Raw genomic sequence first — 27,216 nt, forward strand, 5'->3', positions numbered from 1 at the left:
ACTTATTTATGTTATGATCGCTTAATGCATTGTTACTAATATTGCTTTAAACAAAGTTACCTTTCATATCAATTAAAACTAAAAAATAAAATATTTTATTTTACCTTCATTTATTCTTTCTCTGATGCCCTACCTTTCTTTATGTAAGTCCAATTTTCTGACATCATTTCCCTCCTGCCCAAAGATCTTTTATTATTATTATTATTATTATTATTATTATAATACTTTAAGTTCTAGGGTACATGTGCATAATGTGCAGGTTTGTTACATAGGTATACATGTGCCATGTTGGTTTACTGCACCTATCAACTTGTCATTTACATTAGGTATTTCTTCTAATGCTATCCCTCCCCTAGGCCCTCACCCCCCAACAGGCCCTGGTGTGTGATGTTCCCCTCCAAAGACCTTTTAAATGTCATGCACAGCAGATCTGCTGGTTGCAAGTTCACTCAGCTTTTGTCAGATAAATTTGTTATTTCTCTTTAACTTTGGAAGGATAATTTTCACTGGATATAGAATTCTAGGCTGGTGTTTTGTTTCCTTTCAACACTTTAAATATTTCACTCCACTTTGTTTCCACTTGCATTGTTTTTGACAAAAAGTCTGCTATTCCTATTCTTATTCCTGATAAGTAGGTATTTTATTTCTCTGACTTCTTTCAAGGTGTTCTCTTTGTAAAGCCTCTGAGCCCAAGCCTGCAGGTATACATCCAGATGGCCTGAAGCAACTGAAGAATCACAAAAGAAGTGAAAATGGCCGGTTCCTGCCTTAACTGATGACATTACGTTGTGAAATTCCTTCTCCTGGACAATGAATCTCAGGAGCTCCCCCACTGAGCACCTTGTGACCCCCTGCCTCTGCCTGCAAGAGAACAACCCCCTTTGACTGTAATTTTCCACTACCTACCCAAATCCTATAAAACTGCCCCACCCCTAACTCCCATTGCTGACTCTCTTTTAGGACTCAGCCCACCTGCACCCAGGTGATTAAAAAGCTTTATTGCTCACACAAAGCCTGTTGGTGGTCCCTTTACATGGATGCACATGACACTCTTGACTTTGATTTTCTGCAGTATGAATATGGTAAGAAGAGTATGTATTTGCTGTTGGTGGTGGTGTTTGTTTTGTTGCTGCTGTTGTTGCTTTTTGTCTTTATTATGCTTGGGGTTCTCTAAACTTTCTGTATCTGTGATTTGGTGTCTATCATTAATTTTGGAAAGCTCTTTGCTGTTATTACTTCAATGTTTGGGGTTCTCTAAACTTTCTATATCTGTGATTTGGTGTCTCATTAATTTTGGGAAGCTCTTTGCTGTTATTACTTCAAATTTTTTTTTTTCTGTTTGGTTCTGTCTTTCTTTTCCTTTTGGTATTCCAAAGTTTCTCACAGTTCTATAATCTTCTAATAATATCTCAGTCTTTTATTGGACACATGTCTCAGGGCTGAGGCCTTCCTATGTGTTTCTCAAATGGTATAGCATTTCCTCCCCTGCTTTCTAGCTGCAACATTTCCACTGCATTTCCTTGAAGTCCCCAAAACCTGTTGGCTATATTTTTCCCTTCATGTGTGAGACAGGAAGAGAAGAGTGGATTAGACTGAGAAAAACGCCTTTTCTTAAACTGAAATACATCTCTCCACATTCTCTTCTTCTGGAGGGCAGCTCTTTGTTGTAGAGAACACTCTGGGTGTGTTTCACAATTTTGATTCTTCCCTATTCTATGCCACAGCCAGGAAAGGGTCTTTCTTGGATCTTTACTTTGAGGATATGATAGGATTCCTTGAAATAGAGCCCATGCAAATATGGGATTTCCTAAAACTGTGGTCCCCAAAAGGCTCTCCCTCTCATGCTATTATACAGTTAGCCTCCGTCAGTTTGTTAAAATTGCAATTTCAGTATCTTTACAGGGTATATCGCTCTATTACATTCTGCTCCATTGTTGCTGTATTTTTCTGATTGTACCTGTCTCTAGATTTCAGATTGCAATTTGCCCTGTGACCTCAGTTTTCTGATAAGTAGCATAAAACAAAAGTAATTTTTCAGAATTTTCAGCTTTTTCTTATTGTAGGCATGGGAGTAAGAACTTCGAAGCTCTTACATGTTGGAGCCAAAATTGGAACTCCCATGCATGGGGTTATGATAAATAGTAATCATTCATCTTCAAAACCACTGATACCAGCTTGGCCAAAAATATGCTTAAGAAAAATCTTTCTTTATGCTAATATCAGACTCTGTATGGTTCTTAGCCCTTTCTCATCCCTGCAGCTAAAGGCATGTGGTCCTCTGTTCCTATACCAAACAGTATCAGTTAAGATGGAGATTTCAGGGGCCTTGTTTTTACATACTGTTGAAATCAATCCTGCTTTAGCTAAGTCTGTTTTGGGCCTAATTTCCAGATTCCTAATTCTTGGGATTGTTTTCTCCAGCTGAGGAATTCTTAACCAAACAAGAGACTTGTTTTTTCATTTCCTAATCTGATGATTCCCTTTCTATCACCTGTTTTTAAGACTTAATTCCTGCCTCTAAACTCCAGCTAAGTGTTGCCTTTTGAGCCTAATCCTTATATCTCTGGAAGTCAGTATTTTCTACCTGTCAGGCCTCTGAGCTCAAGCTAAGCCATCATATCCCCTGTGACCTGCACATACACATCCAGATGGCTGGTTCCTGCCTTAACTGATGACATTCCACCACAAAAGAAGTGAAAATGGCCTGTTCCTGCCTTAACTGATGACATTGTCTTGTGAAATTCCTTCTCCTGGCTCAAGAGCTCCCCCACTGAGTACCTTGTGACCCCCACTCCTGCCCACCAGAGAACAACCCCCCTTTTTCCTTTACCTACCCAAATCCTATAAAACGGCCACACCCCTATCTCCCTTCGCTGACTCTCTTTTCAGACTCAGCCCGCCAGCACCCAGGTGATTAAAAACTTTATTGCTCACACAAAGCCTGTTTGGTGGTCTCTTCACAGGGACATGCATGAAATTTGGTGCCATGACTCGGATCGGGGGACCTCCCTTGGGAAATCAATCCCCTGTCCTCCTGATCTTTGCTCCATGAGAAAGATCCACCTACCACCTCAAGTCCTCAGACTGACCAGCCCAAGAAACATCTCACCAATTTCAAATCCGGTAAGCGGCCTCTTTTTACTCTTTTCTCCAACTTCCCTCACTATCCCTCAACCTCTTTCTCCTTTCAATCTTGGTGCCACACTTCAGTCTCTCCCTTCTCTTAATTTCAATTCCTTTCATTTTCTGGTAGAGACAAAGGAGACATGTTTTATCCATGGACCCAAAACTCCTGCGCCAGTCATGGACTGGGAAGGCAGCCTTCCCTTGGTGTTTAATCATTTCAGGGACGCCTCTCAGATTATTCATCCAGGTTTCAGAGGTGTCAGACCATGCAGGGATGCTTGCCTTGGTCTTTCACCCTTAGCGGCAAGTCCTGCTTTTCTGGGGGAGAGGCAAGTACCCCAACCCCTTCTCTCCATGTCTCTACCCCTTCTCCACCTTTCTGGGGGGCAAGAAACCCCCAATCCCTTCTCCTTCACTCTTAGCGGCAAGTCCCGCTTTTCTAGGGGAGGGGCAAGTACCCCAACCTCATATCTCTGCACCCCAATCCCTTATTTCTGCACCCCAACCTCTTATCTCTGCACCCCAATCCCTTATTTCCGTGCCCCGACCTCTTATCTCTGCACCCAGATCCCTTATTTCCATGCCCCGGCCTCTTATCTCTGCGCCCCATCCCTTATTTCCACGCCCTGACCCCTTTCCCACTTTTCTGGAAGGTAAGAACCCCCAAACCCCTTCCCTCTATGTCTCTACTCTCTCTTTTCTCTGGGCTTGCTTCCTTCACTATGGGCAACATTGCACCCTCCATTCCTCCTTCTTCTCCCTTAGCCTGTGTTCTCAAAAACTTAAAACCTCTTCAACTCACACCTGACCTAAAACCTAAATGCCTTATTTTCTTCTGCAATGCCCCTTGACCCCAATACAAACTCAACAGTAGTTCCAAATAGCCAGAAAATGGCACTTTCAATTTTTCCATCCTGCAAGATCTAAATAATTCTTGTTGTAAAATAGGCAAATGGTCTGAGGTGCATGACATCCAGGCATTCTTTTACACATTGGTCCCTTCCTAGTCTCTGTGCCCAGTGCAACTCGTCCCAAATCCTCCTTCTTTTCCTCCCACCTGTCCCCTCAGTCCCAACCCCAAGCATCGCTGAGTCTTTCTAATCTTCCTTTTCTATGGACCCATCTGACCTCTCCCCTCCTCTCCAGGCCGAGCTAGGTCCCAATTCTTCCTCAGCCTCCGCTCCTCCACCCTATAATCCTTTTATCACCTCTCCTCCTCACACCCAGTCCAGCTTACAGTTTCATTCCGTGACTAGCCCTCCCTGACCTGCCCAGCAATTTCCTCTTAAAAAGGTGGCTGAAACTAAAGGCACAGTCAAGGTTAATGCTCCTTTTTCTTTATCAGAACTCTCTCAAATCAGTGAGCATTTAGGCTCTTTCATCAAATATGAAAAACCCAGCCCAGTTCATGGCTCATTCAGCAGCAACCCTGAGACGCTTTACAGTCCTAGACCCTAAAAGATTAAAAGGCCATCTTATTCTCAATATACATTTTATTACCCAATCTGCTCCCGACATTAAATAAAGCTCCAAAAATTAAATTCCGGCCCTCAAACCCCACAACAGGACTTAATTAACTTCACCTTCGAGGTGTACAATTAATAGAGTAGAGGCAGCCAAGTAGCAACATATTTCTGAGTTGCAATTCTTTGCCTCCACTGAGACAAACCCCAGCCACGTCTACAGCACACAAGAACTCCAAATGCCTGAACCGCAGCTGCAAAGGGTTCCTCCAGAAACTCCTCTCCCAGGAGCTTGCTACAAGTGCCAGAAATCTGACCACTGGGCCAAGGAATGCCCACAGCCCAGGATTCCTCTTAAGCCGTATCCCATCTGTGTAGGACCCCACTGAAAATCAGACTGTTCAACTCACCTGGCAGCCACTCCCAGAGCCCCTGGAACTCTGGCCCAAGGCTCTCTGACTGACTCCTTCCCAGATCTTCTCAGCTTAGCAGCTGAAGACTGACACTGCCCGATCGCCTCAGAAGCCTACAGGAACATCACAGACGCTCTAGGTAACTCTCACAGTGGAAGGTAAGTCCGTCCCCTTCTTAATACAGAGGCTACTCACTCCACATTACCTTATTTTCAAGGGCCTGTTTCCCTTGCTTCCATAACTGTCATGCGTATTGACGGGCAGGCTTCTAAACCTCTTAAAACTCCCCAACTCTGTTGCCAACTTAGACAATACTCTTTTAAGCACTCCTTTTAATTATCCCCACCTGCCCAGTTCCCTTATTAGGCTGAGATACTTTAACTAAATTATCTGCTTCCCTGACTGTTCCTAGGCTACAGCCACACCTCATTGCTGCCTTTTCCCCCAGTTCAAAGCCTCCTTCCCATCCTCCCCTTGTATCTCCCCACCTTAACCCACAAGTATGACACCTCTACTCCCTCCTTAGTGACCGATTATGCACCCCTTACCATGCCATTAAAACCTAATCACCCTTACCCCACTCAATGACAATATCCCATCCCACAGCATGCTTTGAAAGGATTAAAGCCTGTTATCACTCGTCTGTTACAGCATGGCCTTTTAAAGCCTATAAACTCTTCTTACCATTCCCCCATTTTACCTGTCCTAAAATCAGACAAGGCTTAGAGGTTAGTTCAGAATCTGCGCCTTATCGACCAAATTGTTTTGCCTATCCACCCCATGGTGCCAAACCCATATACTCTCCTATCCTCAATACCTCCCTCTACAACCCATTATTCTGTTCTGGATCTCAAACATGCTTTCTTTATTATTCCTTTGCACCCTTCATCCCAGCCTCTCTTCGCTTTCACTTAGACTGACCCTGACACCCATTAGGCTCAGCAAATTACCTGGGCTGTACTGCTGCAAGGCTTCACAGATAGCTCCCATTACTTCAGTCAAGCACAAATTTCATCCTCATCTGTTACCTATCTCGGCATAATTCTCATAAAAATACACGTGCTCTCCCTGCTGATCATGTCTGATTAATCTCCCAAACCTCAATCCCTTACAAAACAACAACTCCTTTCCTTCCTAGGCATGGTTAGTGCGGTCAGAATTCTTACACAAGAGCCAGGACCACACCCTGTAGCCTTTCTGTCCAAACAACTTGACCTTACTGTTTTAGCCTAGCCCTCATGTCTGCATGTAGTGGCTGCCGCTGCTTTAATACTTTCAGAGGCCCTAAAAATCACAAACTATGCTCAACTCACTCTCTACAGTTCTCATAACTTCCAAAATCTATTTTCTTCCTCATACCTGATGCATATACTTTCTGCTCCCCGGCTCCTTCAGCTGTACTCACTCTTTGTTAAGTCCCACAATTACCATTGTTCCTGGCCCGGACTTCAATCCGGCCTCCCACATTATTCCTGATACCACACCTGACCCTCATGACTGTATCTCTCTGATCCACCTGACATTCACCCCATTTCCCCATATTTCCTTCTTTCCTGTTCCTCACCCTGATCACGCTTGATTTATTGATGGCAGTTCCACCAGGCCTAATCGCCACACACCAGCAAAGGCAGGCTATGCTATAGTACAAGCCACTAGCCCACCTCTTAGAACCTCTCATTTTCTTTCCATCGTGGAAACCTATCCTCAAGGAAATAACTTCTCAGTGTTCCATCTGCTATTCTACTACTCCTCAGGGATTATTCAGGCCCCCTCCCTTCCCTACACATCAAGCTCGAGGATTTGACCCCACCCAGGACTGGCAAATTAGCTTTACTCAACATGCCCCAAGTCAGATAACTAAAATACCTCTTAGTCTAGGTAGACACTTTCACTGGATAGGTACAGGCCTTTCCTACAGGGTCTGAGAAGGCCACCACAGTCATTTCTTCCCTTCTGTCAGACATAATTCCTCAGTTTAGCCTTCCCACCTTTATACAGTCTGATAACAGATCAGCCTTTATTAGTCAAATCGGCCGAGCAGTTTTTCAGACTCTTAGTATTCAGCGAAACCTTTATATCCCTTACGGTCCTCCATCTTCAGGAAAAGTAGAACGGACTAAAGGTCTTTTAAAAACACACCTCACCAAGCTCAGCCACCAACTTAAAAAGGACTGGACAATACTTTTACCACTTTCCCTTCTCAGAAGTCAGACCTGTCCTCAGAATGCTACAGGGTACAGCCCATTTGAGCTCCTGTATAGATTCTCCTTTTTATTAGGCCCCAGTCTCATTCCAGACACCAGACCAACTTGAACTATGCCCCAAAAAAACTTGTCATCCCTACTATCTTCTGTCTAGTCATACTCCTATTCACCATTCTCAACTACTCATACATGCCCTGCTCTTGTTTACACTGCTGGTTTACACTGTTTCTCCAAGCCATCACAGCTGATATCTCCTGGTGCTATCCCCAAACTGCGACTCTTATCTCTTGAAGTAAATAAATAATCTTTGCTGACAGGACTATGCTGAATCTCCTTAGGCACTCTCTAATTAGATGTCCTAGGTCCTCCCAATTCTTAGGCCTTTAATACCTGTTTTTCTCCTTCTCTTATTCCGTTTAGTTTTTCAATTCATACAAAACCATATCCAGGCCATCACCAATAATTCTAAATGACAAATGTTTCTTCTAACAACCCCACAGTATCACCCCTTACCACAAGATCTTCCTTCAGCTTAATCTCTCCCACTCTAGGTTCCCACATCGCCCCTAATCCCGCTTGAAGCAGCCCTGAGAAACATCGCCCATTATCTCTCCATACCACCCCCAAAAATTTTCACCACCCCAACACTTTACCACTATATCGTTTTATTTTTCTTATTAATATAAGAAGACAGGAATGTCAGGCCTCTGAGCCCAAGCTAAGCCATCATATCCCCTGTGGCCTCCAGGTACACACCCAGATGGCCAGTTCCTGCCTTAACTGATGACATTGTCTTGTGAAATTCCTTCTCCTGGCTCATCCTGGCTCAAAAGCTCCCCCACTGCGTACCTTGTGACCCCCCACTCCTGCTCGCCAGAGAACAACCCCCCTTTTCCCTTTACCTAACCAAATCCTATAAAATGGCCGCATCCCATCTCCCTTCGCTGACTCTCTTTTCGGACTCAGCCCACCTGCACCCAGGTGAAATAAACAGCCATGTTGCTCACACAAAGCCTGTTTGGTGGTCTCTTCACACGGACGTGCATGAAACTACCTACACCCATACGGAAGGGAACAAATCATGGTAAACCACAAGCACTAGTAGCATTTATGATAGTTGCTGAAGATCCTCCTTAGCTCCCAGCCTTCTGTTCTGTTCCAAGTCAGCCTGCCTCCTGATGCTAGATGTTCTTCCTTCTCCCTGACCTTTATAAGAGATCGTGGAATTGAGGGCTGCACTGGAGCCTACCTCTGCTTTTATGGAACACACTGAATCTACTAAAATCAGTGTTTTCTCACTAAAAGCAAGATCTCAATTATGTAAATAGTACAGGACTTCAAAAATCTCATTCACTGGTGATTTCAGGTAGTTGGATCTAGGATACTGAGGGAGACAGAGCATGATCAAGCTTGTTCCTTGATTGGCCAGATAGTTAATTCAGTTCAGTATTTGCTCTGCATAGACAGAGATGTATAGTTGTACATAATTGTTTATTTTTGATCCTAAAAGTCAGTCGTGCTAAGTAACTAGTTACATACATTTAATGCTAGCACACACATTTTTAGTTATAGTCTTTAGAAAAACTATAAGCTGTGTTTGAATTATGCTTCAACCACTAACTTTGTGACCTTGGCTAAATCACATAAACTCCCCATATCACTTTCCTTAGTCTTAAATAAAGATAACACACAGTGAGTGCTCAGGAAATACCAACTCCTCTTTACCCCCGTACATACTGCTCAGCCTGAATGTTGCATCTTCTGGGCCTTGCTCACTTTTGCCAATGTGTGACTTGCTACAAAAACATGTGTTCATGGATGATATGTCTTTTCAAAAACCTTCCCTCTATGCCTATCACGCTGGTATTTTTTTAAGTTAGTCTATCACTGAAAATTCACAAACTCATACCTGCCTGTTGAAACTATGTCCTTGCTTCACATTCTAACTGAAGATCTAACTGTGATAAAATATTTTTCACTCTCACTATCCACGTTGTTTTACACATCTACACTGGTGTCTGTCAACTTTGCAACAGAATACACTTATATGTAAACCTCTTTCACTAAACCATGAACCCATAGAGTGCCAACCATTTACAATTAGTGTCAATGTGGAATTTTGTTCTCAACAGATACTGGGTCAATTAAATATTTTATCAAATAATGATCACTGCACCTGAATACCAGATATGTTGACATTTCCTTTTAAACTGGAGTACATTTATCTCCATTACAGGGACTGTGTGGTCTAATGTTTATAAACACTGTGCATAGCATTGAACCATGAAGTTAACATTTATTAATCAATTTTGAGGCCTTAGTGTATTTCATAGTTTAAATTGGTGTTCTGATCAAAAGAAAATAAGAAAATGGTGGAACAAAAGTTTTAGAAAAAAAGGGTAGGGAAAGAGGCAAGAAGGAAGTAACAAAATGAAGATTCCTAGCCCTATAGCAACAAATATCTAGCAGGTGCTGAATGGTTGTTTTTCGTTTTTTGTTTTTTTTGTTTTTTTTTTTCAGAAAAGTAATGGAATGCTACAGCCTAGTCAGTTTTGAGAAAAGGCTAACCAACAGCAACAACAACAGATCATAGTCATGCTCAGATTGCACATGAACAAAAAAATGTTGGAGAGAAACCATTGAAATAACTCACCGGTCCTCTTGTGTTGCTGCTTATCTGATTATCTGAGGTCAAGGGAACTGAGGACAACAAAGGAAATTAGGTCTTTCATAGTTCTCATTAAATGCTGGAGGAGTCTGACTACTGCTGAGCTGAGCACTTCAGCGGCTTTGGAAAAGGAAGTGTGGTTACTTATTTCACCACCTTCATTGTGCTGGAGGAAATAAGAAATAGCTCTGAGACTAATAATAACAGAAACGGCATCCACAGCAGCAGAGCCCAGTTGCGCTTCCTAAAGGCAGTATAAATAATTAAGTGTCTCTATAGGCAAGCCACTAGGAATAAATGAAAAAGAGCTGCAATTGCTGATGTGGTTTCACCCCAGTCCTGCCCATGTTTCTTAACAGGAAAGGGAGTTGCAATGCCAATAATAAAATCTTAGAGCTGGAAAGAACATTTATTTGCCTGTTTATTCATTCATTTACTCAGTCATTATTGGGCACTTACGGTAGACTAGTCGTTATGTTACCTACTAGGAGCTTGGATATCACCCACTTTTATGTCTTCATTCTTTGAGAGAAGAGCTATCTACATGGTGAGTCCAAAAGTGCACAAGAGGAAACCTGGCTTGTCCAAACCAAGGGCTATAACTTAGTTTCCTAACTGCCCAGCAAAAATATTTTCAATTAGGCTCCACTTTAACTCTTAAAAATGTGGCTTGTGAGTTACTTGATGAATAATTTTACTTTCTTGATTATATTAAGCACAAAAAGGAAGAGAAACACAATTACAATATTAAAATTGTGAAAGGCATCTCACCAAGGTGCTGCTTCTGAGAACTCCATGTCTCCATTGCTTATTTGAAACCTTTATTTTGCTTGGCCTCTGGGTCCCACTGCCTCTGGATTTACTTCTCACCTGCTGACTGCTCCTTCTTTTTTACTTTTTCTGTGTGCTCTCCATCTTCCTGACCTCTTTAATTTGAATGTCCTAGGACTCAGCCCTTTGGCTTCTCTTTGCAATCAGTGCACACACCCTAGATTTACCCATCCAATGCCACAGCCTTAAATAACATCAATATTCTTCTGATGGCTCTCAAATTAATATATTTTGCTCTGACGTCCCTCTTTAATTCTACATGTATATCAGACTGTCTGTCTATTTGGCAGCCCCAGTGTGATGTTCCTCTAGAATCACAACCTTAACATATGTAAAACAAACTCTTTTCACCCCACCCCTCACCAAAAAAATCTATTTTTTATATACCTATCCATTCAAGAAAAGGAAACCTTCTTCTTTCATTTGCTCAGGTAAAACACTATGAGTAACCGGTTCCTCTAATTTCTCTATTTCCCATATTCAGTCCATGAGCAAATTTTACAACTGTAACTTTGAAATAATACACACAGCATCCAATCACTTATCTAAACTCTGTCGCTGCCGCTCGGGTCTAAGCACCATCATGTCTCACCTGGATTATTGCGACAGTCTTCTTAATGGGTTTTCTGCATTTCCTTTTTGCTCCACTGTAGTCTATGCTTCTCAGAGCAGCCTAAGTCACTCCTCTGCTCAAAATGCTCCAATGCACACTGCACTCTATCAAAGCTCTAACTATTGCTAAAATGACCCATTGTCTCCTTTATTCCTGCTACCTCTCAAGTCACATGCCCTATCCCCTATGCCTCCTCCAACTGTCCCTCTGACGCAGCTATGGAGTACCTTGCTGTTCCTCAAACACAGTAAGCACACCCTATCTTAGGGTGTTTGCATTATCTATTCCCACTGCACGGTGTGCTTTTTTTTGCTATGCACCCGCATGGTTTATCTTCACAGAGATCTTGGCTAACACTAGCACCTTTTCACTCTATGGTCCTTTCCTCTGCTTTGTTTTTCTCTTTGCACCTTTTACCGTCTGATCCATACTTTTTGTTTGTTTTCCCCTCAAGGACATAAGCACCATGACAATAGGAATGCCACTTTATTTATTTATGTCTCCTTCTACGTAAGTGCATTGGCCCCAGAAATCTAGACCTCTAATTTTAAAGAGGCCATTTTTTTTTCCTCCAGCTTCAAAATAATTGCACTTTAAAATTGTAATACTTTGTGAACAAAGGAAAAAGATTTAAAATTATGGGTCTAGGGTCAAGGCAATGGTGGAAGATAAAAAGGAAAGACGTTACATTCCTTGGGGGACAAGGTTGGTCTTGAAGAAGAAAGAAAACAATGAGGATGTTGAATGAAGTAAAAAACAACGTTGGCCGGGCGCGGTGGCTCACGCCTGTAATCCCAGCACTTTGGGAGGCAAAGGCGGGTGGATCACAAGGTCAGGAGTTTGAGACCAGCCTGGCCAACATAGTGAAACTTTGTCTCTACTGAAAATACAAAAATTAGCCGGGCATGGTGGTGCACGCCTGTAGTCCCAGCTACTCTAGGGGCTGAGCCAGGAGAATCGCTTGAACCCAGGAGGCAGAGGTTGTGGTGAGCTGAGATCACGCCACCTCATTCCAGCCTGAGCAGCCAACCGAGACTCCATCTCGAAAAAAAAAAAAATACATATATATATATATATATATATATATATATAGGAAAAGAGGACAATATTCCAACATAAATGTTAATATAATTATTTCCATGAGGCAGTAATTGGAATAATCAAGGGAAATCACTCACAATGAAGGCAGTCATGCCTGTTTGAAGTGGATCTAAGAGTAGAAACAGCAAGCAGGGTGTCTATTTGGGTAATGAGAAGGGAGAAATTGTTGGTAAACAGAAGGAAGAAAGCTACTAATTTTCCCAGAGTCTGTTTAAGATGAAGTTCTGCTCCAATCAGCTCATTTTAAGAGGTTTTAGATTAATCTTGTTAAACATTTCAGCATGATGGAGTTTGGGATTATTTGATGTAAATAGTTCTTACACAAAATGTAAATGTTATCTTAATAAATATTTTTAAAAAAGGATTTGAGAAAATTCAACAACTATTTCTAATAAAACAAATAAGCATATAATCATTAAAAAATTTAAAAATTTTTTATTTTAAAATTTTTTATTTTAACATTCTTATCAAACTTTAAAAAAAATGTCAGACACCATGGCTCATGCTTGTAATCCCAACTATTTGAGAGGCTGATCGAGGTGTTTGAGGCTGCAGTGAGCTATGATGGGACCACTGCACTCTAGCCTGAGCAACATCATGAGACTCCATCTCTTAAAAAAATAAATAAATGGAAATGACAAGGATAATTGGTTTACCACTTTTGACAAAATTCCCTGGGAATTTGCTTCTAATGACATTAAGTATAGTAGAGTTACTCCTATTTGAAGGCATAATACAAAATTATTATTATGTATAGGCAACGTGATAGGAAAACTCGGGTCATCTGAAAACTATTAGAAACAACAAAAAATATTCAAGGCAGTAGCTTTGTAAAGAATAATTACCCAGTTCATTTTCTACACTTCAGCTATAACAAGATAAAAAATTTATTAATAAAACTTAATTCTCATAACAATAAAACTGATTTAAAGGAATACATAGTAATGCATTTACCAAAAAAATTGTTTAGGAATTATATGGGGAAAATTTTCCTAATTGAATACCCTTTAATTCCTTCTCCTGCCTGATTGCCTTGGCCAGAACTTCCAACACTATGTTGAATAGGAGTGGTGAGAGAGGGCATCCCTGTCTTGTGCCAGTTTTCAAAGGGATTGCTTCCAGTTTTTGCCCATTCAGTATGATATTGGCTGTGGGTTTGTCATAGACAGCTCTTATAATTTTGAGATACGTCCCATCAATACCTAATTTATTGAGAGTTTTTAGCATGAAGAGTTGTTGAATTTTGTCAAAGGCCTCTTCTGCATCTGAGAGAATCATATGGTTTTTGTCGCGGGTTCTGTTTATATGCTGGATTACGTTTATTGATTTGCGTATGTTGAACCAGCCTTGCATCCCAGGGATGAAGCCCACTTGATCATGGTGGATAAGCCTTTTGATGTGCTGCTGGATTCGGTTTGCCAGTATTTTATTGAGGATTTTTGCATCGATGTTCATCAGGGATATTGGTCTAAAATTCTCTTTGTTTGTTGTGTCTCTGCCAGCCTTTGGTATCAGGATGATGCTGGCCTCATAAAATGAGTTAGGGAGGATTCCCTGTTTTTCTATTGATTGGAATAGTTTCAGAAGGAATGGTACCAGCTCCTCCTTGTACCTCTGGTAGAATTCAGCTGTGAATCCATCTGGTCCTGGACTTTTTTTGGTTGGTAAGCTATTAATTATTGCCACAATTTTAGAGCCTGTTATTGGTCTATTCAGAGATTCAACTTCTTCCTGGTTTAGTCTTGGGAGGATGTATATGTCAAGGAATTTATCCATTTCTTCTAGATTTTCTAGTTTATTTGTGTAGAGGTGTTTGTAGTATTCTCTGATGGTAGTTTGTATTTGTGGGATCGGTGGTGATATCCCCTTTATCATTTTTTATTGTGTCTATTTGATTCTTCTCTATTTTCTTCTTTATTAGTCTTGCTAGTGGTCTATCAATTTTGTTGATCTTTTCAAAAAACCAGCTCCTGGATTCATTAATTTTTTGAAGGGTTTTTTGTGTCTCTATTTCCTTCAGTTCTGCTCTATCTTAGTTATTTCTTGCCTTCTGCTAGCTTTTGAATGTGTTTGCTCTTGCTTCTCTAGTTCTTTTAATTGTGATGTCAGGGTGTCAATTTTAAATCTTTCCTGCTTTCTCTTGTGGGCATTTAGTGCTATAAATTTCCCTCTACACACTGCTTTGAATGTGTCCCAGAAATTCTGGTATGTTGTGTCTTTCTTCTCATTGGTTTCAAAGAACATCTTTATTTCTGCCTTTACTTTGTTATGTACCCAGTAGTCATTCAGGAGCAGGTTGTTCAGTTTCCATGTAGTTGAGCGGTTTTGAGTGAGTTTCTTAATTCTGAGTTCTAGTTTGATTGCACTGTGGTCTGAGAGACAGTTTGTTATAATTTCTGTTCTTTTACATTTGCTGAGGAGAGCTTTACTTCCAACCATGTGGTCAATTTTGGAATAAGTGCGGTGTGGTGCTGAGAAGAATGTATACTCTGTTGATTTGGGGTGGAGAGTTCTGTAGATGTTTATTAGGTCTGCTTGGTGCAGAGCTGAGTTCAATTCCTGGATATCCTTGTTAACTTTCTGTCTCATTGATCTGTCTAATGTTGACAGTGGGGTGTTAAAGTCTCCCATTATTATTGTGTGGGAGTCTGTCTCTTTCTAGGTCTCTAAGGACTTGCTTTATGAATCTGGGTGCTCCTGTATTGGGTGCATATATATTTAGGATAGTTAGCTCTTCTTGTTGAATTGATCCCTTTACCATTATGTAATGGCCTTCTTTGTCTCTTTTGATCTTTGTTGGTTTAAAGTCTGTTTTATCAGAGACTAGGATTGCAATCCCTGCCTTTTTTTGTTTTCTATTTGCTTGGTAGATCTTCCTCCATCCCTTTATTTTGAGCCTATGTGTGTCTGTGCATGTGAGATGGATTTCCTGAACACAGCACACTGATGGGTCTTGACTCTTTATCCAATTTGCCAGTCTGTGTCTTTTAATTGGAGCATTTAGCCCATTTACATTTAAGGTTAATATTGTTATGTGTGCATTTGATCTTGTTATTATGATGTTAGCTGGTTATTTTGCTCATTAGTTAATGCAGTTTCTTCCTAGCCTCGATGGTCTTTACAGTTTGGCCTGTTTTTGCAGTGGCTGGTACCGGTTGTTCCTTTCCATGTTTAGTGCTTCCTTCAGGAGCTCTTTTAGGGCAGGCCTGGTGGTGACAAAATCTCTCATCATTGGCTTGTCTGTAAAGGATTTTATTTCTCCTCCACTTATGAAGCTTAGTTTGACTGGATATGAAATTCTGGGTTGAAAATTCTTTTCTTTAAGAATGTTGAATATTGGCCACCACTCTCTTCTGGCTTGTAGAGTTTCTGCAGAGAGATCCGCTGTTAGTCTGAGGGGCTTCCCTTTGTGGGTAACCCGACCTTTCTCTCTGGCTGCCCTTAACATTTTTCCTTCATTTCAACTTTGGTGAATCTGACAATTATGTGTCTTGGAGTTGCTCTTCTCGAGGAGTATCTTTGTGGCATTCTCTGTATTTCCTGAATTTGAATGTCATCAAATTGTCCCTTTTTGTAGATGACATGATTGTATATCTAGATAACCCCATGGTCTCAGCCAAAAATCTCCTTAAGCTAATATGCAACTTCAGCAAAGTCTCAGGATACAAAATCAATGTGCAAAAATCACAAGCATTCTTATACACCAATAACAGATAAACGGAGAGCCAAATCATGAGTGAACTCCCATTCACAAATGCTTCAAAGAGAATGAAATACCTAGGAATCCAACTTAGAAGGGACATGAAGGACCTCTTCAAGGAGAACTACAAACCACTGCTCAAGGAAATAAAAGAGGATACAAACAAATGGAAGAGCATTCCATGCTCATAGATAGGAAGAATCAATATCGTGAAAATGGCCATGCTGCCCAAGGTAATTTATAGATTCAATGCCATCCCCATCAAGCTACCAATGACTTTCTTCACAGAATTGGAAAAAACTACTTTAAAGTTTATATGGAACCAAAAAAGAGCCCTCATTGCCAAGTCAATCCTAAACCAAAAGAGCAAAGCTGGAGGCATCATGCTACCTGACTTTAAACTATACTACAAGGCTGCAGTAACCAAAACAGCATGGTACTGTACCAAAACAGAGATATAGACCAATGGAACAGAACAGGGCCCTCAGAAATAATGCCACATATCTACAACTATCTGATCTTTGACAAACCTGACAAAAACAAGCAATGGGGAAAGGATTCCCTACTTAGTAAATGGTGATGGGAAAACTGGCTAGCCATATGTAGAAAGCTGAAACTGGATCCCTTCCTTACACCTTATACAAAAATTAATTCAAGATGGATTAAAGACTTAAATGTTAGACCTAAAACCATAAAAACCCTAGAAGAAAACCTAGGCAATACCATTCAGGACATAGGCATGGGCAAGGACTTCATGTCTAAAACACCAAAAGCAATGGCAACAAAAGCCAAAATTGACAAATGGGATCTAATTAAACTAAAGAGCTTCTGCATAGCAAGAGAAACTACCATCAGAGTGAACAGGCAACCTACAGAATGGGAGAAAATTTTTGCAATCTACTCATCTGACAAAGGGCTAATAACCAGAATCTACAATGAACTCAAATGAATTTACAAGAAAAAAACAAACAACCCCATCAAAAAGTGGGCAAAGGATATGAACAGACACTTCTCAAAAGAAGACATTTATACAGCCAAAAAACACATGAAAAAATGCTCATCATCACTGGCCATCAGAGAAATGCAAATCAAAACCACAATGAGATACCATCTCACACCAGTTAGAATGGCAATCATTAAAAAGTCAGGAAACAACAGGTGCTGGAGAGGATGTGGAGAAATAGGAACACTTTTACACTGTTGGTGGGACTGTAAACTAGTTTAACCATTGTGGAAGTCAGTGTGGTGATTCCTCAGGGATCTAGAACTAGAAATAACATTTGACCCAGCCATCCCATTACTGGGTATATACCGAAAGGACTATAAATCATGCTGGTATAAAGACACATGCACACGTATGTTTATTGTGGCACTATTCACAATAGCAAAGACTTGGAACCAAGCCAAATTTCCAACAATGATAGACTGGATTAAGAAAATGTGGCACATATACACCATGGAATACTATGCAGACATAAAAAATTATGAGTTCATGTCTTTTGTAGGGACATGGATGAAGCTGGAAACCATCATTCTCAGCATACTATCACAAGGACAAAAAAACCAAACACCGCATGTTCTGACTCATAGGTGGGAATTGAACAATGAGAACACATGGACACAGGAAGGGGAACATCACACACCAGGTCCTGTTGTGAGGTTGGGGGAGAGGGGTGGGATAGCATTAGGTGGTATACTTAATGTTAAATGACGAGTTAATGGGTGCAGCACACCAACATGGCACATGTATACATATGTAACTAACCTGCACATTGTGCACATGTACCCTAAAACTTAAAGTATAATAATAAAAAAAGGAATTATATGGGGGAAAATTACAAAGAGAAATTATGGCTTGAGAAAATCTCATTAAAAACTCCTATTGTAGAAAAGAAAGACTAAATATTGATATAATATCAGATCGTCTAAGGTTAATATACACATTAATGTATTTTCCCACAATAAGTCTGTAATTACCCTATAATGAACTTAAATACTTTAGAAATAGAAAAACTCATATCTAAATATTAGAAGTATTGAAGACATTTGAAAGATTCGTCAACTGTTAATCACATGTCCCGTGAATTGGTAGAATGAATAGCTTAACAAAAAATTATACAGGAAAAAATTGTGTAATAAAAATATCAGGGATAAATAAGAACTGAATCTTAACAACTATATTTCAGACAAAGGAATTTTCTTCAGATTACACATTTTACTTTGAAAACAGATTATTAGCGGCCACTGATAAACAGTTTATATTTCACATATATATTAGTCATCTGTGCTACAGTAATAAGCAGTCCATAATCTCCGTAGCTTATAACAAGGGCTTTGGCATGAAGGTGTGACCCTCTAAAATTTATATTGAAATGTAATACCCAAAGGTGTGGCCTTTGGAAAGTGATTATGTCATGAGGGTTTCACCTTCATGAATGGGGTTAGCATCATTTTATAAGGGCTGTATGTTAGAGGGAGCATGCTCTTGCCTTTCAGTTCCTTCCACCACATGAGGACACATTCTTCATACCCTCCGGAGGATGCAGCAACAATGCATTATCTTAGAAAGAGAGAGAAGCCCTCACCAGACACTATGCCTATTGGTGCCTTGATCTTGGTCTTCTTAGCATCCAGAACCATAAGTAATAAATTTCTATTGTTTATCAATTAGTCAGTCTGAAATATTTTATTACAGAAGCACAAATAAATGAAGACAACAACAAATCCTTATTTCTCATTCATGAAAGAGTGAATCACTACACAATATTTTCATTTCTAGAAATTGTACCACTGATCTGTTCTTATAAGCCTAAATATGCAAGGGTAAAAACTGTCTATTGCTATGTTGTCTTGCAATGGGTACTTAATAAGTCACAGGTTCCAGTGTTTCTTTATGGTGAAGGCTGGCCACCTCACAACCATCCTAGCTATAACTTTAAAGACTAAAATGATTGATTACTATAATCTGTGTTAACAAAACAAAAACAAGAACACAGAAAATAAAACGAAACAAAATACTAAGTATTATGGCACAACCCTGTTAAAAACCTTCAATGACACTGTTTTGCTTTTAGACCACATAACCAGTTAGCTTCTGGTCCCCATTTCATCACAGCCTGGTAGATTCTCCCAGACCCAGGACTTTTCTTACACAGAACTATACACATGTATATTTCTTTGTGAGATTTTTGTTTAATAATTTTTCCCACTTGGCATTAAGCTATTTGAGGGCAGAAACTATCTCTGTTTTTATTTCTACACTGTATCTTTGGCAAATAAAAAGCCTAACACATGGCACTCAGTAACTACTTACTGTCTGAGTGAAAAAGTTCAAAAGAAGTTAATTTCAAGCTTGGTAAACAAGTTTCTCTCTTGCTCTGTGCCTCACTTTTTTATCAAAGCACAGTCTGCCCTGAAAGGTTGGTTTTTACTAAACTATGCTATTTTTTTATGACCTTAACCCTACAGATATTTATTCATGTCATTGGTTTGTTAAATTTAACATATACATATTGAGGGCAAAATATGTTCTTGGTATAATAGAAAATCATGTATACTTTTTTCATTCTCTGCTCATTTAAAACCATTTAACTAGAATATGGAAGCAGTTATACATAAATATGTAATTACATGAATAATTATAGTGGGTTCCTTAGTGACACAGAAATGGATTTCTCTCTTGAAATACATAGAGGAAAATTAATATAGACAGGACAAAATGGAAGGGAGCAGCAATATTAAATAAGAGCAATTTCACAAGGTATTTTCTAGATAAGCATACAATATTGGCCCTGATTTATTTCAAGTGTGTGTAGTTTAAGGAAATTGAGATGAATATAGATGAAATACTAAGCTAGCTGATGAATCTTTTAGAAAATGGAATTAACAACGGTATGCAATCTGCCTTTAAAAATTATTAATTTTGGATGGCTTTCAGAGTTCATGGCTTATGTAACTGCCTGTGATCCTTCCAGAAATCACTTATATGACCTTGGGTGTATCCCCTTTTTTTTGTTGTTGTGTCTTGGTTTCCATATTTTTAAGATTAGAAAGTCGAATGATCAATTAGATTTCTTCCAACTCCCTTATTCTTTACTTGTATTTTTACATCTTACATATTTTGAAAACTTATTTTGCCCTTCAGTGGCTTCTGTGGCTCAACCTTCTTGTTTGGCTGGCATTGAGTCTAGACCCTTGCAGTGTATGGGGAATGTGACATTGGTGTCATATGAATGCTGACCAGTCCAGCTTTGTTGGTGGCATTATGACATATCATTCATCTTGGCCACAAAAATTAATGAGCTGAGAGTGGTTTTATAATCAGACTCATTCTAAAGTAGTTTAATCCAAGTTAAATGATAAAGCTTTGTATTACTTCAATCAGGCTTGGGGGCAAATATATCCTGTTCAGCTTCCATACAGAATGAAAAACTGAAGGAAAGATGTTAAATGGTGATATGATATTTAGTCTATTAGAGTTGTAATGAAAGTGGTAATGACTAAGCATCATTAAACCAAAGAGTGTCACAGGGATCACTCAGCTACACCTTTGGGGAAATCTCAGGCTGCAGACAATGAGGCATCACACCATCTTCCATGAATGGTCTCCAGAAATGTGTGATAATACCCTTTATGGCAGATGTGGAAGTCTGTGCCAACAGTGATGAACCACTGACTTCTCTACCTCTATTATACCTCGAAATCCAAGAATGCAGACCCTGAAAAGCTTCAGGAGAAGTTAAATATTTCTTCAAGATGCCCCCCAAGGACTCTATCCGAGACTTTTCATGTGCAGTAGTTCATGTAGCCTAAGGATACCTAGAGCATGGTGACTAAGAATGAGCTGAGGTTAGACTACCTGGTTCCACAGTAGGGTAAGTTTACCTGTAATAAAAAGCACCTTGTAATCAAAAGCATTGATATTTTTACAGCAAAAACTTTCACAATAGGTGAAATAAAGATAAATGATAAACAGTTTCATATAAATTCAGGCTTAGATTTTCTGCCAAAAGGATTAGCAACAAGCTAATACAAAACAAAACAAAGCACACACCAAAACAAGCAAAATGGAAAGCTCTTAAAACAAGTTCTGTCTTACATGAAATGCTTCATTGTAATAGCTCTTATCACTGTCATTTTTATTATTATTATAGAAATGGGACTCAGATAATTTAATTAACCTCCTCCTGGCCACAAATCTTGTATGTGGCCAGCTAGAATCCATACTCACATCTCTTGGACTTCAAAGTTCACCTTCTTCTTACTGCAATGCAAAGCTTTCCTTGTTCCAACTGCATTATCTGTGAAATGAAATTCAAATTCAAGACAATTCCGTTAGAATTCAGGTTTTCCTGTTTTGGAGGAGTGAGGACATCTGAATCTGTAAAGTAAGAGATATTTTTATTGGTTAATTTAATTAAAAACACTGGATACACAACAAAATCAATTACATTTTTGCATACTAACAATGAATGTGGAAAGCAAAATTATAACGATCATACCATTTACAAGCACTCCAAAGGAAATGATACACTTAGGAATAAGCTTGAAACATATACAGTGTTTATGCTGAAAATTATAAGATGTTGTTAAATATATTAAAGAAGACCTAAATAAATGAAGAGCTATTGTGTCATGAATTGAGAAACCTAAACATAGTAAAGATGTCAATTCTCCACAAATTGATCCATAGGTTTAGTGCAATTGTATACAAAAACATGCTTACTCTAAAATTCATGCGGAAGGGCATATGCTTAAGGATAGCTTATAAACCATCCTGACAAAAAAGGTTGAAGTGGAAAGAATCACTCTACTGAATATTAAGACCTACTATATGGCTATAGGCATTAGACTGTGTGGTTTTGGCAGAGGAACAGACACAAAGACCAATGGAAGAGAACAGAGAACCTAGAAATAGATCCACACAAATATACACAACTAATTTTTGACAGTCATGCAAAGGCAATTCAATGAAAGAAACACAGCCACTTCACAAATAGTGCTGGGGCAATTGGGCATCCACATAATAATAATAATCTACTCTTGAACATCCCATTTATACAAAAATAAGCTCAAAATTTATCATGGAATTAAATGTAAAAACAAAATTTTAAAACTTCACAGAAAATAAATGAGAGAAATCTTTTGTATCTATAACTAGGCAAAGAGTTCTCAGATTTGACCAAAAGCATGATAGATAAAAAGAAAAATTAATAAAATGTTTTCATCAAAATTAAAAATTTTTCTTTAGCAAAAGCCAATATCAAAGAAATGAAAGACAAACTACAATTTAAGGGAATATATTTGCAAATCAAATAACCAACAAAGGACTAAGAGCTAGAATAAATTAAAAATTCTCAAAACTCAATGATAAAGAAAAACGAGCATTCAAATTAAATCATGGGCAAAGGACATGAAAAAGCATTTCACTGAAGACAATACACAGATAGCAAAAAAAGCACTTGAAAAGATTTTCAACATTGTTAGCCATTAATCACATGTAAACTGAAACCAAAATGAGTTATTACTCTACATCTATAAGAATAAAGTAAAAAATATTGACAACACCAAATGATGATAAGGGTGTGGAGAAATAGGATCACTCATACTCTACCGGTGGGAGTCTCAAATGTTACAGCCACTCTGGAAAACATTTCTGTAGTTTCTTATATAACTTCTGTAGTTTTTTATATAACTAACCGTGCAACTACCATACATCCCAACAACTGCATTTGTGAGCATTTATCCCAGAGAAATTAAAAATGTGTTCACACAAAACTTGTCCATGAATGTTCATAGATTTTTTTCTTAATAGTCAAAAATTGGAAACAATCCAGATGTCTTTCCGACAATGAATGGTTGAACAAACTATGGTAAACCTATACCGTGGAATACTAATTAGCAATAAAAATTACAGACTATTAATGCAATGACTTTGATGGATTCCAGGGGTTTATGCTAAGTTAAAAAAGCCAGTCCCAAAAGTTCAGAAACTGTGTAAATCCACTTATATGGTTGTCTCAAAATGACAAATATAGAAATGGAGAGCATATTGGTGTTCACCAGGGTTCAGAAATTGGGGGAGGCAGGTGGAGGTGACAGTAGCTATAAAAGGCAACACAAGAGTATTGTGGTGGTGGAACTGTTCTGTTATAGTGACTATAAATTTCAATATCCTGATTGTGATATTGTACTATAGTTTTATAACATGTATTATTTCTTGCAACTGCATGTAAATCTATAATAATCTCAGAATTAAACATTTAATTAAAAACTACTATACACTGGATGTTTTATTCTCTCCCAAACACTTAGATTTAAAATAATGTACTTTTTGAAAGTTTTAATCAATTTATTCTTCTTTTTAAATTAAATTTTCCTATTATAATTGTAAATGGAAACAATTAATAAAATAGAAGGAAAGGATTTACAACAATGCCTTTTAGTCCCACATTTCAGCAGTCATCTCATTCACTTTCTTGTGTATTTCTCAGAACACACACACTCTTACTTATGTACATCACACATATACATAGAATCATTCATATTTGCATCTCACTTTTTGATGGCCACCTGGTATTAAGTGCCTTGTATGCCCCATGATTTAGTTTATTGTTCCTGTTTTGATCAACATCCTTTTTCTCCAGTTGCATGTTATTTTATTATTTTATTTTATTTATTTTTTAGTATTAGTATCCTTTATTAGTTGATATATGAATCTGTGATGTGTCACAATTTATAAAACACTCCAAAACATCAATTTTATATAAATAAAATAAAATATAACTTAAAAATGCAACATTGAATCATCTTGTAGCTTCACCTTTTTTATTCTTATGAAACTTCTCTGTAGAGTAAATTTGTGGAAAAAATTCTTGGAAAATTGATTTGTACATTTTTAATTTTGACAGACCTCAAGATTTAACCTTCAAATAAGGTAAACCAAGTTGCTTTCTCGCAAAACTGTAGAAGACCTAGAATGAACATCTTCAAAAGCTTCTGTGAGGCAGAGGGCTAAGGATTTTAGGGAAGTGTTGCATGGTAACTATTTTCTTCTCTGACTCTGCTAATAGATAACATGTAGGTGGACTACAGATTAAGCCTCATGCATCATCAGTGACTAATGGGAGAAGAAAGATAGCTGATTATCGGTCACACAAATACACATTGTGCATTTGATCACTATAAACACACTGGAAAATGAATAATTTTATTTCCATTTATTATAAACTGAACTGTGCACCTTCTCATCACCCCACCAAATTCATATGTTGAAGCACCAACCTTTAATGTGACTGTGTTTGGAAAGCATTTAAAGAGGTAATTAAAATTAAATGAGATAATAAGGATGGGGCTGAACTCCAATATGACCAATGTCATTATAAGAAGAGAAAGAGATAACAATGACCTCCCTCTCTTCACCTACACACTGATGAAATACAATGTGAGAAGATAACGAGAAGGAGGCCATATGCAGGCCTAGAATAAATCCCTCACCATCAACCAAATCTATCAACACTTTGTTCATGGACTTCCAGCTTCCAAAGCTGTGAGAAAATACATTTTTCTCGATTAAGCCACACCCAGTTTGTGATATTTTGATATGGTCACCCTAGATAACTAATATACCATGCTAAACTTGACAAAAGTGGGATCTAGAAATACTGAAACAAGTGGGCACACCCTTCTAGGTTTCTTTTTTTAAGTTAAGATCAAAAGGAAGATGGTACGGTAGGAAGCACAGGAATCTCTCTTTCCACCAAGACAACAATCACACTGGCAGAATCCATCTGATATAACTATTTGGGAAATTTGTAGTGTATTGAAAGCTTGTAACTTCCAAGGGAAGCCTTGGACAGTAAGTTGTATTTGCTTTATTCAGTTTCCACTCAGCATAGTGGCAGCTATGCATCCCCCACCCACCCCCATTCTGGTGGCAGGCAGCTGTGCACAGATTTCTGGAGCAGCTTGCAGATAGATTGCAGGAGCCAGGGTGGGCAAAGAGGGCCCTGTTCTCCAAATGTTCAAGATCTGTGCTCAAATTGCTAACTGCTGCTTCTGATCACAGGGGTGCAGATACAGAGGCAGGCAGCCATTGTTGTTGCCTTTACTGCTCCAATTAAAATTACTTCCAAGGGATTAAAAGAGCCAGCACCTCTTTCCCATCTTCATTTTTCTCTTTATCTCTTTTTGGGAACTAGGCATTAAAAATTAGGACATTAAGAAACAACTGCATATAGAGGAGAAATTAGGAAGTGATTATGCATGCTCAGGGAAAGGTTCAGGCTCAGAAAAGTACTGAAAAGTCTTTAGGTTTACTCCTCACACTGATCATTGGCAAAGCCCACAATAATAAAAAAAAAAAATGAGAAGAATTACAAAATCCAGCAAATCCTAGGAAAGGGGAAGAATCTAACTTTCAGAGTTTTCATACTATGAGATTCAGGTGATCAGTTTTCAAAAAAAAAAAAAATCAAAATGTACAAAAGTAACCAGGAAAGTATACCTCTGGAAAATCCTCATGGTAGATCTACTAGACGCAAATGTTGAAAAAATTGTCTTAAAAATTCTTACAGAACTAAAGGAATACATAAAGAAAGTCAACAAAATAACGTATGAACAAAATAGAAATATCAACAAAGAGATAGAAAACCTAAAAAGAGACAAAAAATAAATTTTTAAGATGAAAATTACAGTAAATACAATGAAAAATTTGCTAAAGAAATTTAAAGGTAGATTTGAGCAGGCAGATGAAATAATCAGCTCACTTGATGAAATGATAATGGAAATTATTGAGTCTGAAGTATAAAAAGATAAAGAAAAGATGATGATAAGTAAACAGAGCCTAGGGGACATATGGGACACCATCAAGTAGACTAACACACACGTTGTGGGAATCCCAGAATAAGAAAAAGGAAGATAAAATATTTTTTAAATAATGGTTAAAAAAAAAAAAACTTCCTACATTTGATAACAGACATGAATATAAACATCTAAGAAGTTCAAGTTCAACAAATTCCATGTGGATGACCTTAAAGAAACCCACATCAAGACACATTATAGCCAAAACTTTCAAAACACAAAACAAAGAATCTTGAAAGCAGCAAGAGAGAAGTAGTTTGTCACATACAAGGGATCCTCAATAAAATCATCTGTAGATTTCTCATCAGAAACTCCAGAGGCCAGAAGGCAGTCGGCCAATATACTCAAAGTGGTGGCAAAATTATCCTTTATAAGTGAGGGAGAAATTAAGGCATTCCTAGATAAACAAGAGTTGCCACTAGACCTACCTTGCAAGAAATGCTTAAAGGAGTCCTGAAAGATGAAATGAAAGGAAACTAAAAAATAACTTAAAGCCACCTAAAGAAATAAAGATCTCAATAAAGGTAATTATACAAGCAATTATAAGAGCTAGTATTACTGTTAAAATGATTGGTAAACTCCAGTTATCATTTTCTACATGATTTAGGAGACTAATACAATTTAAACAACATTCATCTAAAAGCTAGTATTATTGTAACTTTGGTTTGTAACTTCATTTTTTGGTTTCTACATATCTTAAGAGACTAACACATTTTTTAAATTATTAGTTTATGTTTCTGGGCACACAATATATAAAAATGTAATTTTGTGACGTCAACTGAAAGGGTCAGAAATGGAGCTGTAAAAGAGCAGAGATTTTGAGTGTTATGGAAGTTAAGATAGCATAAATTTAAGTTAGAGAGTTATAACTTTAGGATGATACATGTAATTTCTATGGTAATCAGAAAGAAAATAGCTACAACATATACACAAAAAGAAATGAAAAAATAACCTTAAACATTTTGCTACAAGAAATCAACTAAATACAAAAGACAGTGATGCAACGAGGGACACTAAAAGTGATAAAACATTTAGAAAACAAATAGTAAAATGATAAAAGATCCTCTTTATCAGTGATTACTTTAAATGAGAACAAATTAAATCAATAAGAACATAGAGATTGGGAGAATGAATAAAACACATGACCTAACTCTCTTCTTTCTACAAGAGACTCACCTCAGATCCAAAAATACAAACACATTAAAAGTGAAAAGATGAAAAAGTATATTCCATGAG

The 27,216-nt window shown here is 38.3% G+C and overlaps 2 long non-coding RNA genes across 2 annotated transcripts in view; one reads left to right on the forward strand and one right to left on the reverse strand.

Annotated features, from left to right (window-relative positions):
* The window catches only part of LOC134731007 (uncharacterized), a 242,095-nt gene that overhangs the window by 57,395 nt on the left and 157,484 nt on the right, over positions 1-27,216 (reverse strand). Inside the window, exon 3 of the long non-coding RNA XR_010113032.1 lies at positions 21,350-21,419. This is a non-coding gene — a long non-coding RNA (uncharacterized LOC134731007). The remainder of the gene's footprint in view (positions 1-21,349; positions 21,420-27,216) is intronic.
* On the forward strand, positions 391-10,465 carry LOC129398646 (uncharacterized). The gene is made up of 4 exons (XR_008626513.1): positions 391-1,082; positions 2,964-3,123; positions 4,968-5,160; positions 9,727-10,465. It is a non-coding gene; the product is annotated as an uncharacterized LOC129398646 (long non-coding RNA).

This window comes from Pan paniscus, chromosome 7, assembly GCF_029289425.2.
Source record: "Pan paniscus chromosome 7, NHGRI_mPanPan1-v2.0_pri, whole genome shotgun sequence".
Lineage (NCBI taxonomy): Eukaryota > Metazoa > Chordata > Mammalia > Primates > Hominidae > Pan > Pan paniscus.